Source organism: Saccoglossus kowalevskii, chromosome 22 (assembly GCF_978046115.1).
Source record: "Saccoglossus kowalevskii chromosome 22, keSacKowa6.1, whole genome shotgun sequence".
Taxonomy (NCBI): domain Eukaryota; kingdom Metazoa; phylum Hemichordata; class Enteropneusta; family Harrimaniidae; genus Saccoglossus; species Saccoglossus kowalevskii.
This window is the reverse complement of record NC_140662.1, coordinates 1,276,049-1,294,177: the sequence shown is the minus strand read 5'-3', so window position 1 is coordinate 1,294,177 and position 18,129 is coordinate 1,276,049. Positions and strand designations below refer to the sequence as shown.

The 18,129-nt window shown below is 37.0% G+C and overlaps 1 pseudogene across 1 annotated transcript in view; it reads left to right on the top strand.

The window, feature by feature from the left end:
- LOC102804539 (1-phosphatidylinositol 4,5-bisphosphate phosphodiesterase delta-1-like) overlaps positions 1 to 18,129 on the top strand; it is an 87,705-nt pseudogene that overhangs the window by 58,946 nt on the left and 10,630 nt on the right. The window contains exons 13-17 of the transcript XR_014928189.1: positions 6,916 to 7,020; positions 7,400 to 7,490; positions 14,584 to 14,763; positions 16,054 to 16,161; positions 17,275 to 17,336. The product of XR_014928189.1 is annotated as a 1-phosphatidylinositol 4,5-bisphosphate phosphodiesterase delta-1-like (transcript). The remainder of the gene's footprint in view (positions 1 to 6,915; positions 7,021 to 7,399; positions 7,491 to 14,583; positions 14,764 to 16,053; positions 16,162 to 17,274; positions 17,337 to 18,129) is intronic.

Genomic DNA, 18,129 nt, shown 5'->3' with positions numbered 1-18,129 from the left:
CTGTATGGGAGATATGTGCAGAGGTATCACTATAGATGACATTGTGTGGGAGATATGTGCAGGGGTATCACTATAGATGACATTGTATAGGAGATATGTGCAGGGGTATCACTATAGATGACATTGTATAGGAGCTATATGCAGGGGTATCATATAGATGACATTGTATGGGAGATATGCACAGGGGTATCACTGTAGATGACATTGTGTGGGAGATATGCGCAGGGGTATCACTATAGATGACATTGTGTGGGAGATATGTGCAGGGGTATCACTATAGATGACATTGTATAGGAGATATGTGCAGGGGTATCACTATAGATGACATTGTATAGGAGCTATGTGCAGGGGTATCATATAGATGACATTGTATGGGAGATATGCGCAGGGGTATCACATAGATGACATTATGTGGGAGCTATGTGCAGGGGTATCACATAGATGACATTGTATGGGAGCTATGTGCAGGGGTATCACTATAGATGACATTGTGTGGGAGATATGTGCAGGGGTATCACTATAGATGACTCTGTATGGGAGATATGTGCAGAGGTACATGTATCACTATAGATGACATTGTATGGGAGCTATGTGCAGAGGTATCACTATAGATGACATTGTGTGGGAGCTATGTGCAGGGGTATCACTATAGATGACATTGTATGGGAGCTATGTGCAGGGGTATCACTATAGATGACATTGTATGGGAGCTATGTGCAGGGGTATCACTATAGATGACATTGTATGGGAGCTATGTGCAGGGGTATCACTATATATGACATTGTATGGGAGCTATGTGCAGGGGTATCACTGTAGATGACATTGTATGGGAGCTATGTGCAGGGGTATCACTATAGATGACATTGTGTGGGAGCTATGTGCAGGGGTATCACTATAGATGACATTGTATGGGAGCTATGTGCAGGGGTATCACTATAGATGACATTGTATGGGAGCTATGTGCAGGGGTATCACTATAGATGACATTGTGTGGGAGATATGTGCAGGGGTATCACTATAGATGACATTGTGTGGGAGCCATGTGCAGGGGTATCACTGTAGATGACATTGTGTGGGAGCTATGTGCAGGGGTATCACTATAGATGACATTGTGTGGGAGCTATGTGCAGGGGTATCACATAGATGACATTGTATGGGAGCTATGTGCAGGGGTATCACTATAGATGACATTGTATGGGAGCTATGTGCAGGGGTATCACATAGATGACATTGTATGGGAGCTATGTGCAGGGGTATCACTATAGATGACATTGTATGGAAGCTATGTGCAGGGGTATCACCATAGATGACATTGTGTGGGAGCTATGTGCAGGGGTATCACTATAGATGACATTGTATGGGAGCTATGTGCAGGGGTATCACTAAAGATGACTGTATGGGAGCTATGAACAGGGGTATAACTATAGATGACATTGTATGGGAGCTATGTGCAGGGGTATCACTGTAGATGACATTGTATGGGAGCTATGTGCAGGGGTATTACTATACATGACATTGTATGGGAGCTATGTGCAGGGGTATCACTATAGATGACATTGTATGGGAGCTATGTGCAGGGGTATTACTATACATGACATTGTATGGGAGCTATGTGCAGGGGTATCACTAAAGATGACTGTATGGGAGCTATGAACAGGGGTATCACTAAAGATGACTGTATAAGAGCTATGAACAGGGGTATCACTGTAGATGACATTGTATGGGAGCTATGTGCAGGGGTGTCACTGTAGATGACATTGTATGGGAGCTATGTGCAGGGGTATCACTGTAGATGACATTGTATGGGAGCTATGTGCAGGGGTATCACTGTAGATGACATTGTATGGGAGCCATGTGCAGGGGTATCACTATAGATGACATTGTATGGGAGCTATGTGCAAGGGTATCACATAGATGACATTCTATGGAAGCTATGTGCAGGGGTATCACTGTAGATGACATTGTGTGGGAGCTATGTGCAGGGGTATCACTATAGATGACATTGTATGGGAGCTATGTGCAGGGGTATTACTATACATGACATTGTATGGGAGCTATGTGCAGGGGTATCACTAAAGATGACTGTATAGGAGCTATGAACAGGGGTATCACTGTAGATGACATTGTATGGGAGCTATGTGCAGGGGTGTCACTGTAGATGACATTGTATGGGAGCTATGTGCAGGGGTATCACTGTAGATGACATTCTATGTGAGCTATGTGCAGGGGTATCACTGTAGATGACATTGTATGGGAGCCATGTGCCGGAGTATCACTATAGATGACATTCTATGGGAGCTTTGTGCAGGGGTATCACATAGATGAAATTCTATGGGAGCTATGTGCAGGGGTATCACTATAGATGACATTGTGTGGGAGCTATGTGCAGGGGTATCACTATAGATGACATTGTGTGGGAGCTATGTGCAGGGGTATCACATAGATGACATTGTGTGGGAGCTATGTGTAGGGGTATCACTATAGATGACATTGTGTGGGAGCTATGTGCAGGGGTATCACATAGATGACATTGTGTGGGAGCTATATGCAGGGGTATCACTATAGATGACATTGTATGGGAGCTATGTGCAGGGGTATCACATAGATGACATTGTATCAAAGCTATGTGAAGGGCTATCACTATAGATGACATTGTATGGGAGCTTTGTGCAGGGGTATCACATAGATGACATTGTATGGGAGCTATGTGCAGGGGTATCACTATAGATGACATTGTATGGGAGATATGTGCAGGGGTATCAATCACTATAGATGACATTGTATCAAAGCTATGTGAAGGGCTATCACTATAGATGACATTGTATGGGAGCTTTGTGCAGGGGTATCACATAGATGACATTGTATGGGAGCTATGTGCAGGGGTATCACTATAAATGACATTGTATCAAAGCTATGTGAAGGGCTATCACTATAGATGACATTGTATGGGAGCTTTGTGCAGGGGTATCACATACATGAAATTCTATGGGAGCTATGTGCAGGGCTATCACTATAGATGACATTGTGTGGGAGCTATGTGCAGGGGTATCACTATAGATGACATTGTGTGGGAGCTATGTGCAGGGGTATCACTGTAGATGACATTGTATTGGAGCTAGCCGCAAGGGTATCACTATAGAAGACATTTTGTGGGAGCTATGTGCAGGGGTATCACTATAGATGACATTGTATGGGAGCTATGTGCAGGGGTATCACATAGATGACATTGTGTGGGAGCTATGTGTAGGGGTATCACTGTAGATGACATTGTATGGGAGCTATGTGCAGGGGTATCACTATAGATGACATTGTATGGAAGCTATGTGCAGGGGTATCACATAGATGACATTGTGTGGGAGCTTTGTGCAGGGGTATCACATAGATGACATTGTATGGGAGCTATGTGTAGGGGTATCACATAGATGACATTGTATGGGAGCTATGTGCAGGGGTATCACTGTAGATGACATTGTATGGGAGCTATGTGCAGGGGTATCACTATAGATGACATTGTATGGAAGCTATGTGCAGGGGTATCACATAGATGACATTGTGTGGGAGCTATGTGCAGGGGTATCACTATAGATGACATTGTATAGGAGCTATGTGCAGGGGTATCACATAGATGACATTGTATGGGAGCTATGTGTACGGGTATCACATTGATGACATTGTATGGGAGCTATGTGCAGGGGTGTCACCATAGATGACATTATGTGGGAGCTAAGTGCAGGGGTATCACTATAGATGACATTGTATGGGAGCTATGTGCAGGGGTATCACATAGATGACATTGTGTGGGAGCTATGTGCAGGGGTATCACTATAGATGACATTGTATAGGTGCTATGTGCAGGGATATCACATAGATGACATTGTGTGGGAGCTATGTGCAGGGGTATCACTATAGATGACATTGTATAGGAGCTATGTGCAGGGGTATCACATAGATGACATTGTATGGGAGCTATGTGTAGGGGTATCACATAGATGACATTGTATGGGAGCTATGTGCAGGGGTATCACCATAGATGACATTGTGTGGGAGCTATGTGCAGGGGTATCACTATAGATGACATTGTATGGGAGATATGTGCAGGGGTATCACTATAGATGACATTGTGTGGGAGATATGTGCAGGGGTATCACTATAGATGACATTGTGTGGGAGATATGTGCAGGGGTATCACATAGATGACATTGTGTGGGAGATATGTGCAGGGGTATCACTATAGATGACATTGTGTGGGAGATATGTGCAGGGGTATCACATAGATGACATTGCATGGGAGCTATGTGCAGGGGTATCACTGTAGATGACATTGTATGGGAGCTATGTGCAAGGGTATCATATAGATGACATTGTGTGGGAGCTATGTGCAGGGGTATCGCATAGATGACATTGTATGGGAGCTATGTGCAGGGGTATCACTATAGATGACTGTATGGGAGATATGTGCAGAGGTATCACTATAGATGACATTGTGTGGGAGATATGTGCAGGGGTATCACTATAGATGACATTGTATAGGAGATATGTGCAGGGGTATCACTATAGATGACATTGTATAGGAGCTATATGCAGGGGTATCATATAGATGACATTGTATGGGAGATATGCACAGGGGTATCACTGTAGATGACATTGTGTGGGAGATATGCGCAGGGGTATCACTATAGATGACATTGTGTGGGAGATATGTGCAGGGGTATCACTATAGATGACATTGTATAGGAGATATGTGCAGGGGTATCACTATAGATGACATTGTATAGGACCTATGTGCAGGGGTATCATATAGATGACATTGTATGGGAGATATGCGCAGGGGTATCACATAGATGACATTATGTGGGAGCTATGTGCAGGGGTATCACATAGATGACATTGTATGGGAGCTATGTGCAGGGGTATCACTATAGATGACATTGTGTGGGAGATATGTGCAGGGGTATCACTATAGATGACTCTGTATGGGAGATATGTGCAGAGGTACATGTATCACTATAGATGACATTGTATGGGAGCTATGTGCAGAGGTATCACTATAGATGACATTGTGTGGGAGCTATGTGCAGGGGTATCACTATAGATGACATTGTATGGGAGCTATGTGCAGGGGTATCACTATAGATGACATTGTATGGGAGCTATGTGCAGGGGTATCACTATAGATGACATTGTATGGGAGCTATGTGCAGGGGTATCACTATAGATGACATTGTATGGGAGCTATGTGCAGGGGTATCACTGTAGATGACATTGTATGGGAGCTATGTGCAGGGGTATCACTATAGATGACATTGTGTGGGAGCTATGTGCAGGGGTATCACTATAGATGACATTGTATGGGAGCTATGTGCAGGGGTATCACTATAGATGACATTGTATGGGAGCTATGTGCAGGGGTATCACTATAGATGACATTGTGTGGGAGCTATGTGCAGGGGTATCACTATAGATGACATTGTATGGGAGCTATGTGCAGGGGTATCACTATAGATGACATTGTGTGGGAGATATGTGCAGGGGTATCACTATAGATGACATTGTGTGGGAGCCATGTGCAGGGGTATCACTGTAGATGACATTGTGTGGGAGCTATGTGCAGGGGTATCACTATAGATGACATTGTGTGGGAGCTATGTGCAGGGGTATCACATAGATGACATTGTATGGGAGCTATGTGCAGGGGTATCACTATAGATGACATTGTATGGGAGCTATGTGCAGGGGTATCACATAGATGACATTTTATGGGAGCTATGTGCAGGGGTATCACTATAGATGACATTGTATGGGAGCTATGTGCAGGGGTATCACATAGATGACATTGTATGGGAGCTATGTGCAGGGGTATCACTGTAGATGACATTGTGTGGGAGCTATGTGCAGGGGTATCACTATAGATGACATTGTATGGGAGCTATGTGCAAGGGTATCACTATATATGACATTGTGTGGGAGCTATGTGCAGGGGTATCGCTGTAGATGACATTGTATGGGAGCTATGTGCAGGGGTATCACATAGATGACATTGTATGGGAGCTATGTGCAGGTGTGTCACCATAGATGACTCTGTATGGGAGATATGTGCAGGGGTATCACTGTAGATGACATTGTGTGGGAGCTATGTGCAGGGGTTTCACTATAGATGACTCTGTATGGGAGATATGTGCAGGGGTATCACTATAGATGACATTGTATGGGAGCTATGTGCAGGCGTATCACTATAGATGACTCTGTATGGGAACTATGTGCAGGGGTATCACTATAGATGACTCTGTATGGGAGCTATGTGCAGGAGTATCACTATAGATGACATTGTATGGGAGCTATGTGCAGGGGTATCACTATAGATGACATTGTATAGAAGCTATGTGCAGGGGTATCACTATAGATGACATTGTATGGGAGCTATGTGCAGGGGTATCACTGTAGATGACATTGTATGGGAGCTATGTGCAGGGGTATCACTGTAGATGACATTGTATGGGAACTATGTGCAGGGGTATCACTGTAGATGACATTGTATGGGAGCTATGTGCAGGGGTATCATTGTAGATGACATTGTATGGAAGCTATGTGCAGGGGTATTACTATAGATGACATTGTGTGGGAGCTATGTGCAGTTGCAATTATGGAACAAAGATTCAAATACATTTTTGACTGGAAAACGATGATTACAGCATATATTGAATGTTTTTTATCAGTCAAGTCTTGAGATGTGCATGGTTAAAGGGACATCTACTCTCATATTTCAGTGTATTGATATCAATATTTTGAGATAATTAACACAATGTTTAGATTACACTAAATTATATCAAATTGTATGTACACATTTTTTTCTTTAAATAGTAAAATCTAACTTTTTATAAATGTATCATCTTGAAATCTCTAATTGTTATTTATCAGGGTAAGAAATTAGCAGAAGATGCAGATGGAGATGTTTCTGATGAAGATGAGGCAGCAGACATGGAAGATGAACAAGTAAAAAAAGAGAAAAGTAAAAAGACTTCAGTAAGCATTGATATTCTGAAATCTCTAAATTCAGTCATCTCAGAAAATGTCCAATGAAACACAAAATATATCATTAATATATACCAATTAAACAACATATGTTAATATAGGTTAAATGTGCACATGTCTGGGTCTATTAAATCCATATATGTGTCAATGTGGATCGAATATGACAAACATGCAGCATTTTTGTTAGATTTTTTAATTATAATCTATTTACATCTTTCATTGTTTTTAATTGACACTGTCAGTAAAACTGAACAGGGACAATGTCAATGTTTTTGACTTGTTTAAATTGATTTATCATGCTAATTTACTCTCCCAGTTCAAGTGATTATTGCAGTGTTATTTATTTCTATTATATAATATTTATTTTCAGAAAAAAGTGAAATTGGCAAAAGAATTGTCAGACTTGGTTGTTCTGTGCAAGAGTGTTCATTTTACAAGTTTTGAACATTCCCAAAAAAACTGTAAGTTTTATTGATAAATTTATGTGTGAAATAAAGCTTAGTATAACACACATAGAATGTCTCTTATGGAGTTCTGTTTGATCAGTGACATGTATAGATTTACTGCAATGTCAACAGCTCATGTTATGTACATTATGATCAGTGACATGTATAGATTTACTGCAATGCCAACAGCTCATTCATGTTATGTACATTATGATCAGTGACATGTATAGATTTACTGCAATGCCAACAGCTCATGTTATGTACATTATGATCAGTGACATGTATAGATTTACTGCAATGCCAACAGCTCATGTTATGTACATTATGATCAGTGACATGTATAGATTTACTGCAATGCCAACAGCTCATGTTATGTACATTATGATCAGTGACATGTATAGATTTACTGCAATGCCAACAGCTCATGTTATGTACATTATGATCAGTGACATGTATAGATTTACTGCAATGCCAACAGCTCATGTTATGTACATTATGATCAGTGACATGTATAGATTTACTGCAATGCCAACAGCTCATGTTATGTACATTATGATCAGTGACATGTATAGATTTACTGCAATGCCAACAGCTCATGTTATGTACATTATGATCAGTGACATGTATAGATTTACTGCAATGTCAACAGCTCATGTTATGTACATTATGATCAGTGACATGTATAGATTTACTGCAATGCCAACAGCTCATGTTATGTACATTATGATCAGTGACATGTATAGATTTACTGCAATGCCAACAGCTCATGTTATGTACATTATGATCAGTGACATGTATAGATTTACTGCAATGCCAACAGCTCATGTTATGTACATTATGATCAGTGACATGTATAGATTTACTGCAATGCCAACAGCTCATGTTATGTACATTATGATCAGTGACATGTATAGATTTACTGCAATGTCAACAGCTCATGTTATGTACATTATGATCAGTGACATGTATAGATTTACTGCAATGCCAACAGCTCATGTTATGTACATTATGATCAGTGACATGTATAGATTTACTGCAATGCCAACAGCTCATGTTATGTACATTATGATCAGTGACATGTATAGATTTACTGCAATGCCAACAGCTCATGTTATGTACATTATGATCAGTGACATGTATAGATTTACTGCAATGTCAACAGCTCATGTTATGTACATTATGATCAGTGACATGTATAGATTTACTGCAATGCCAACAGCTCATGTTATGTACATTATGATCAGTGACATGTATAGATTTACTGCAATGTCAACAGCTCATGTTATGTACATTATGATCAGTGACATGTATAGATTTACTGCAATGCCAACAACTCATGTTATGTACATTATGATCAGTGACATGTATAGATTTACTGCAATGTCAACAGCTCATATGTTATGTACATTATGATCAGTGACATGTATAGATTTACTGCAATGTCAACAGCTCATGTTATGTACATTATGATCAGTGACATGTATAGATTTACTGCAATGTCAACAGCTCATGTTATGTACATTATGATCAGTGACATGTATAGATTTACTGCAATGTCAACAGCTCATGTTATATACATTATGATCAGTGACATGTATAGATTTACTGCAATGTCAACAGCTCATGTTATGTACATTATGATCAGTGACATGTATAGATTTACTGCAATGCCAACAGCTCATGTTATGTACATTATGATCAGTGACATGTATAGATTTACTGCAATGCCAACAGCTCATGTTATGTACATTATGATCAGTGACATGTATAGATTTACTGCAATGTCAACAGCTCATGTTATGTACATTATGATCAGTGACATGTATAGATTTACTGCAATGTCAACAGCTCATGTTATGTACATTATGATCAGTGACATGTATAGATTTACTGCAATGTCAACAGCTCATGTTATGTACATTATGATCAGTGACATGTATAGATTTACTGCAATGCCAACAGCTCATGTTATGTACATTATGATCAGTGACATGTATAGATTTACTGCAATGTCAACAGCTCATGTTATGTACATTATGATCAGTGACATGTATAGATTTACTGCAATGCCAACAGCTCATGTTATGTACATTATGATCAGTGACATGTATAGATTTACTGCAATGTCAACAGCTCATGTTATGTACATTATGATCAGTGACATGTATAGATTTACTGCAATGTCAACAGCTCATGTTATGTACATTATGATCAGTGACATGTATAGATTTACTGCAATGCCAACAGCTCATGTTATGTACATTATGATCAGTGACATGTATAGATTTACTGCAATGTCAACAGCTCATGTTATGTACATTATGATCAGTGACATGTATAGATTTACTGCAATGTCAACAGCTCATGTTATGTACATTATGATCAGTGACATGTATAGATTTACTGCAATGTCAACAGCTCATGTTATGTACATTATGATCAGTGACATGTATGGATTTACTGCAATGCCAACAGCTCATGTTATGTACATTATGATCAGTGACATGTATAGATTTACTGCAATGCCAACAGCTCATGTTATGTACATTATGATCAGTGACATGTATAGATTTACTGCAATGTCAACAGCTCATGTTATGTACATTATGATCAGTGACATGTATAGATTTACTGCAATGCCAACAGCTCATGTTATGTACATTATGATCAGTGACATGTATAGATTTACTCCAATGTCAACAGCTCATGTTATGTACATTATGATCAGTGACATGTATAGATTTACTGCAATGTCAACAGCTCATGTTATGTACATTATGATCAGTGACATGTATAGATTTACTGCAATGTCAACAGCTCATGTTATGTACATTATGATCAGTGACATGTATAGATTTACTGCAATGTCAACAGCTCATGTTATGTACATTATGATCAGTGACATGTATAGATTTACTGCAATGCCAACAGCTCATTCATGTTATGTACATTATGATCAGTGACATGTATAGATTTACTGCAATGCCAACAGCTCATGTTATGTACATTATGATCAGTGACATGTATAGATTTACTGCAATGTCAACAGCTCATGTTATGTACATTATGATCAGTGACATGTATGGATTTACTGCAATGCCAACAGCTCATGTTATGTACATTATGATCAGTGACATGTATAGATTTACTGCAATGCCAACAGCTCATGTTATGTACATTATGATCAGTGACATGTATAGATTTACTGCAATGCCAACAGCTCATGTTATGTACATTATGATCAGTGACATGTATAGATTTACTGCAATGCCAACAGCTCATGTTATGTACATTATGATCAGTGACATGTATAGATTTACTGCAATGTCAACAGCTCATGTTATGTACATTATGATCAGTGACATGTATAGATTTACTGCAATGCCAACAGCTCATGTTATGTACATTATGATCAGTGACATGTATAGATTTACTGCAATGCCAACAGCTCATGTTATGTACATTATGATCAGTGACATGTATAGATTTACTGCAATGCCAACAGCTCATGTTATGTACATTATGATCAGTGACATGTATAGATTTACTGCAATGTCAACAGCTCATGTTATGTACATTATGATCAGTGACATGTATAGATTTACTGCAATGCCAACAGCTCATGTTATGTACATTATGATCAGTGACATGTATAGATTTACTGCAATGCCAACAGCTCATATTATGTACATTATGATCAGTGACATGTATAGATTTACTGCAATGTCAACAGCTCATGTTATGTACATTATGATCAGTGACATGTATAGATTTACTGCAATGTCAACAGCTCATGTTATGTACATTATGATCAGTGACATGTATAGATTTACTGCAATGTCAACAGCTCATGTTATGTACATTATGATCAGTGACATGTATAGATTTACTGCAATGCCAACAGCTCATGTTATGTACATTATGATCAGTGACATGTATAGATTTACTGCAATGTCAACAGCTCATGTTATGTACATTATGATCAGTGACATGTATAGATTTACTGCAATGCCAACAGCTCATGTTATGTACATTATGATCAGTGACATGTATAGATTTACTGCAATGCCAACAGCTCATGTTATGTACATTATGATCAGTGACATGTATAGATTTACTGCAATGCCAACAGCTCATGTTATGTACATTATGATCAGTGACATGTATAGATTTACTGCAATGCCAACAGCTCATGTTATGTACATTATGATCAGTGACATGTATAGATTTACTGCAATGCCAACAGCTCATGTTATGTACATTATGATCAGTGACATGTATAGATTTACTGCAATGTCAACAGCTCATGTTATGTACATTATGATCAGTGACATGTATAGATTTACTGCAATGCCAACAGCTCATGTTATGTACATTATGATCAGTGACATGTATAGATTTACTGCAATGCCAACAGCTCATGTTATGTACATTATGATCAGTGACATGTATAGATTTACTGCAATGCCAACAGCTCATGTTATGTACATTATGATCAGTGACATGTATAGATTTACTGCAATGTCAACAGCTCATGTTATGTACATTATGATCAGTGACATGTATAGATTTACTGCAATGCCAACAGCTCATTCATGTTATGTACATTATGATCAGTGACATGTATAGATTTACTGCAATGCCAACAGCTCATGTTATGTACATTATGATCAGTGACATGTATAGATTTACTGCAATGCCAACAGCTCATGTTATGTACATTATGATCAGTGACATGTATGGATTTACTGCAATGTCAACAGCTCATGTTATGTACATTATGATCAGTGACATGTATAGATTTACTGCAATGCCAACAGCTCATGTTATGTACATTATGATCAGTGACATGTATAGATTTACTGCAATGTCAACAGCTCATGTTATGTACATTATGATCAGTGACATGTATAGATTTACTGCAATGTCAACAGCTCATGTTATGTACATTATGATCAGTGACATGTATAGATTTACTGCAATGTCAACAGCTCATGTTATGTACATTATGATCAGTGACATGTATAGATTTACTGCAATGCCAACAGCTCATGTTATGTACATTATGATCAGTGACATGTATAGATTTACTGCAATGTCAACAGCTCATGTTATGTACATTATGATCAGTGACATGTATAGATTTACTGCAATGTCAACAGCTCATTCATGTTATGTACATTATGATCAGTGACATGTATAGATTTACTGCAATGCCAACAGCTCATGTTATGTACATTATGATCAGTGACATGTATAGATTTACTGCAATGTCAACAGCTCATGTTATGTACATTATGATCAGTGACATGTATAGATTTACTGCAATGCCAACAGCTCATGTTATGTACATTATGATCAGTGACATGTATAGATTTACTGCAATGTCAACAGCTCATGTTATGTACATTATGATCAGTGACATGTATAGATTTACTGCAATGCCAACAGCTCATGTTATGTACATTATGATCAGTGACATGTATAGATTTACTGCAATGTCAACAGCTCATGTTATGTACATTATGATCAGTGACATGTATAGATTTACTGCAATGTCAACAGCTCATGTTATGTACATTATGATCAGTGACATGTATAGATTTACTGCAATGTCAACAGCTCATGTTATGTACATTATGATCAGTGACATGTATAGATTTACTGCAATGCCAACAGCTCATGTTATGTACATTATGATCAGTGACATGTATAGATTTACTGCAATGCCAACAGCTCATGTTATGTACATTATGATCAGTGACATGTATAGATTTACTGCAATGTCAACAGCTCATGTTATGTACATTATGATCAGTGACATGTATAGATTTACTGCAATGCCAACAGCTCATGTTATGTACATTATGATCAGTGACATGTATAGATTTACTGCAATGTCAACAGCTCATGTTATGTACATTATGATCAGTGACATGTATAGATTTACTCCAATGTCAACAGCTCATGTTATGTACATTATGATCAGTGACATGTATAGATTTACTGCAATGCCAACAGCTCATGTTATGTACATTATGATCAGTGACATGTATAGATTTACTGCAATGCCAACAGCTCATGTTATGTACATTATGATCAGTGACATGTATAGATTTACTGCAATGTCAACAGCTCATGTTATGTACATTATGATCAGTGACATGTATAGATTTACTGCAATGTCAACAGCTCATGTTATGTACATTATGATCAGTGACATGTATAGATTTACTGCAATGTCAACAGCTCATGTTATGTACATTATGATCAGTGACATGTATAGATTTACTGCAATGTCAACAGCTCATGTTATGTACATTATGATCAGTGACATGTATGGATTTACTGCAATGTCAACAGCTCATGTTATGTACATTATGATCAGTGACATGTATAGATTTACTGCAATGCCAACAGCTCATGTTATGTACATTATGATCAGTGACATGTATAGATTTACTGCAATGCCAACAGCTCATGTTATGTACATTATGATCAGTGACATGTATAGATTTACTGCAATGTCAACAGCTCATGTTATGTACATTATGATCAGTGACATGTATAGATTTACTGCAATGTCAACAGCTCATGTTATGTACATTATGATCAGTGACATGTATAGATTTACTGCAATGCCAACAGCTCATGTTATGTACATTATGATCAGTGACATGTATAGATTTACTGCAATGTCAACAGCTCATGTTATGTACATTATGATCAGTGACATGTATAGATTTACTGCAATGTCAACAGCTCATGTTATGTACATTATGATCAGTGACATGTATAGATTTACTGCAATGCCAACAGCTCATGTTATGTACATTATGATCAGTGACATGTATAGATTTACTGCAATGCCAACAGCTCATGTTATGTACATTATGATCAGTGACATGTATGGATTTACTGCAATGCCAACAGCTCATGTTATGTACATTATGATCAGTGACATGTATAGATTTACTGCAATGCCAACAGCTCATGTTATGTACATTATGATCAGTGACATGTATAGATTTACTGCAATGCCAACAGCTCATATGTACATTATTACTGTATGTTAGTCACAGAAATTTCATGTTCATTTTGTTTACAGATAAATTTTGGGAGATGTCATCTTTTGCTGAAAATAAAGCCATGACTTTATGCAAGGAAGAAACAAAATCTCAAATGAAACATAATCAGACTATGTTAAGCCGTGTTTATCCGAGTGGAATCAGGACAAACTCTAGTAACTACAATCCACAGCCACTGTGGAACACTGGTTGTCAAATTGGTAAGTCATCACAACTTTAGATTACTAGATTTGTTGAGATTTTGAGCACATGTTTTTACTGTTGAATGTAATATTTAATAAACTGTTCCCACAGACCACAGATGCTCAGTTCAATGAATTTGTTATGTTATGTATCTCAGGTATACCAGTATCGTTCTCATCTAAACTTCACACATACATCATATATCTTATATGAAATTTGTTGAAGATGACCAAATGGCTGTCATTTTGTGCTAAAAATTCATCAAAATCAAGCATTTCTGTCACTGCAGAAAAGGATCCTGGTTGTGTATGAACAGTTTTTGTACAAACTTAATTGGTACATCAGACATTATGATACACGTCATTTTATTAACTGATGGTCATGAACTATTCAGTTCTCAAGCCATATCTCTGACATGCTCTGACTTTTCATGTTAAAACTTTATATATTTCTTAACTTCACTGAGATTATGTGATGCAATTACTTGTAAAGTTATAAATGCATCAAAATCAAGCATTTTAACAATTTTAAATTAGTCATGCATGGACAGATTTTGTTCAGACTTTGTACATACATTGTAGGGCCTTGATGCATGTCTCTCTGTTTTAAGATCAGACTATTTATGGCCTACTGTCAGCCATTTTGTTTCAATGAATGCTGTATTTGAGCAATATCTCTGACATGCTTTTATGTTCAAACTTTACATAATTCTTAAAATTGATTATTAAAATTGATTATTATAGTGTATTATTATACACCCACTGACTGGTCATAATGTATTATATACTTATTGAAGGGTCATAAGGTATGCATTAAACACTTATTGGAAGCCAACATCTTGTTACAAGTTTACCTCCTGCATATATGAGATTATACACATGCTTAAGTTATGACATTTTAGAAACATTTTAAAAACTACATGTATTGACTGGTTTTCCACATTGTTTAACTTGAATTAACCAACCGTGTAACACTTTAGCCTAAATTTATGCTGTATCACTTTATTGTAAAGTGGAAATAACTATAGATCTGTGAACAAAAATCATATAGACAAATTTATAAACATAAACAACTGACAACAATCAATAAAACAGTCTACAAGAACAAAACAAAACCACTGACTTGTGAGGTATACACACTACATTACATAGTTGAATCAGTAAGATATATAAAGTGATGTCAGGTGAAATAAGTGAGCATATCCTCCACATGTGGCACCCATCATATATCATTCTGAGTATCGTACTTTCTAAATAAAACTTGAAGTTTACATAAGATAAGTGACATTTATGTTTATTTTACCACAGTGGCTCTCAATTATCAAACTCCATGTGAAGAAATGGACATAAACCTTGGTAAATTCAAACAGAATGGAAACTGTGGATATATACTGAAACCATCATTCCTTACATCAGGTAAGAACCACTTTGATTCATTCTCACTGCTAGTTTCACACATTAAGTGTATTTATTGTATAGTGCATTATTAAAATATGACTTATTTTTACTATAGGCATACCTTTGTTATTTACATATTAGTGTATGCATAACTACTAGAAGAAACATGGTATATGCCGTGATTTAAGCAGTAATTAAGATGTCTATATTCAGCAATGCTGAATGCATTGCACGGTCTGTAACCTAGTTGATAAAACAATGCTTAGAATGCAACAATGTGAAAATAAGCATAACTTAGAGAACTAATCTATCACTGGTTAGATATTATTTTTTAAATTATAAATTCCGTAAATATATCTAGTGAGCAGAATGTGAATCACCTCAGGTCATTTTGAGGAAAACAATGTTGACTTCTGACAACATGGAGAGCCATATGATTTTCAAAATATAATAGCTGATTGAGTACTGAAATGTATAATCAAGTCTGCTTCCATTTTATAATTTGTTTAAAGTCTGCATGAGTTATATGAAAGAATATTTCAAAAAAAATAAAACTAATTTTCAATAATATATATGAATAAAGACCTAAAATTATTATAAAGAGCTCCACATCGGGTAGCAATTAAGATACACACTCAGTTATTGTGTAATTCATGGATATTAACTGTAAGTATGTTAACATGTTTAAAATACACAATACATTGTACATGTACTATAATAATAACAACTTGTCCAGTATTTATTTTGTGGCAGCAAATTATGATAAAATTTATGCATTGCATTATGAGAAATATTCTAGAATAGAGTGAAAAACAGACACTTTCTCACATTTCAAAAAGGATTGTAATTTTATTACATGCAAACTTTTTTCTCACAAATTGGTCTTATATTCTCATAATTTCATCCGTGAGAATCAGAATTCTCATTGCTTAATTACTCACAGCAACATACTGCTTTGAGATAAGTACAGTCTTTTATCAAAATCTGAGTCAGGCTTGTTTCACCCCGCTGATGTAAGGATTGAGGAGTATAAGATAGTTAGTCTGTTAACCGTTGTAATCATCATGAGATTTCTGCAATTGGTCAATTCACATCTATTATGTCATAACATGTATATTTTACATTTTACAGAGAATGTAGAATTTAATCCTGATAATCCTGGCGATGGTTCAGCATGTTTGCTGACAATCAAGGTAAGAACCGTAGAACTAGCAGTGTCATAATGTGTCAATATTATGAATATAAAAAGATACATTCTGGTTATAAAGCGTAATGTCATTGTTTAATTTTGAGCCCAACATACCATCAATTTCTGATGATTGTTTGAATGGTGTGAATACCAATCAGATTTATACCTCCATGATTTAAACTTGTATTCATATTTGATACATTTATGACGCAGACACTGTAGTACAATGTGAAAATATATTTATTGCCAATAAGGGGGGGCTCACCGAATCCCACCTAAGCTGCACTAAAGCAACGAATAACTAACAGGGAAATGCGAAAAAGCGGTGAGCCCCCCAAAAAACGTATCAGAATAGAAAAATGCATAAACAAAAGTATAACCATCAACACTGTATAAAGATGGGTTAACATTAGTAAATGAGATGTCCTGGTAGATGTAGCATGACTACAACTACAATGATATATGGTAGAAGCAGCCTGAGTGCAACTACAGAGTAACGGTAGAAGCAGCGTGACTGCGACTACAAGGTAGTTACCGAATAACTGTAACTACAGGAATGTTAGATGGTAGAGGTAGCTCTACTGGTAGATACATTGGTATTGTACTACAAAGAATTTATTAGTATATGTAGGTAGCAAAGCTACAAGGTAGAAATGGCGAGCACCATAACTACAATGGTAAATGAAGTGATGGTGAAAAGTAGGTATTCAAAAACAGTACTAAAGAAACTATAAAAACAATACAATAAATTATGCATAAATTAAAACAGTTATCTTGGGGGGAAAATTGCCTTAAGT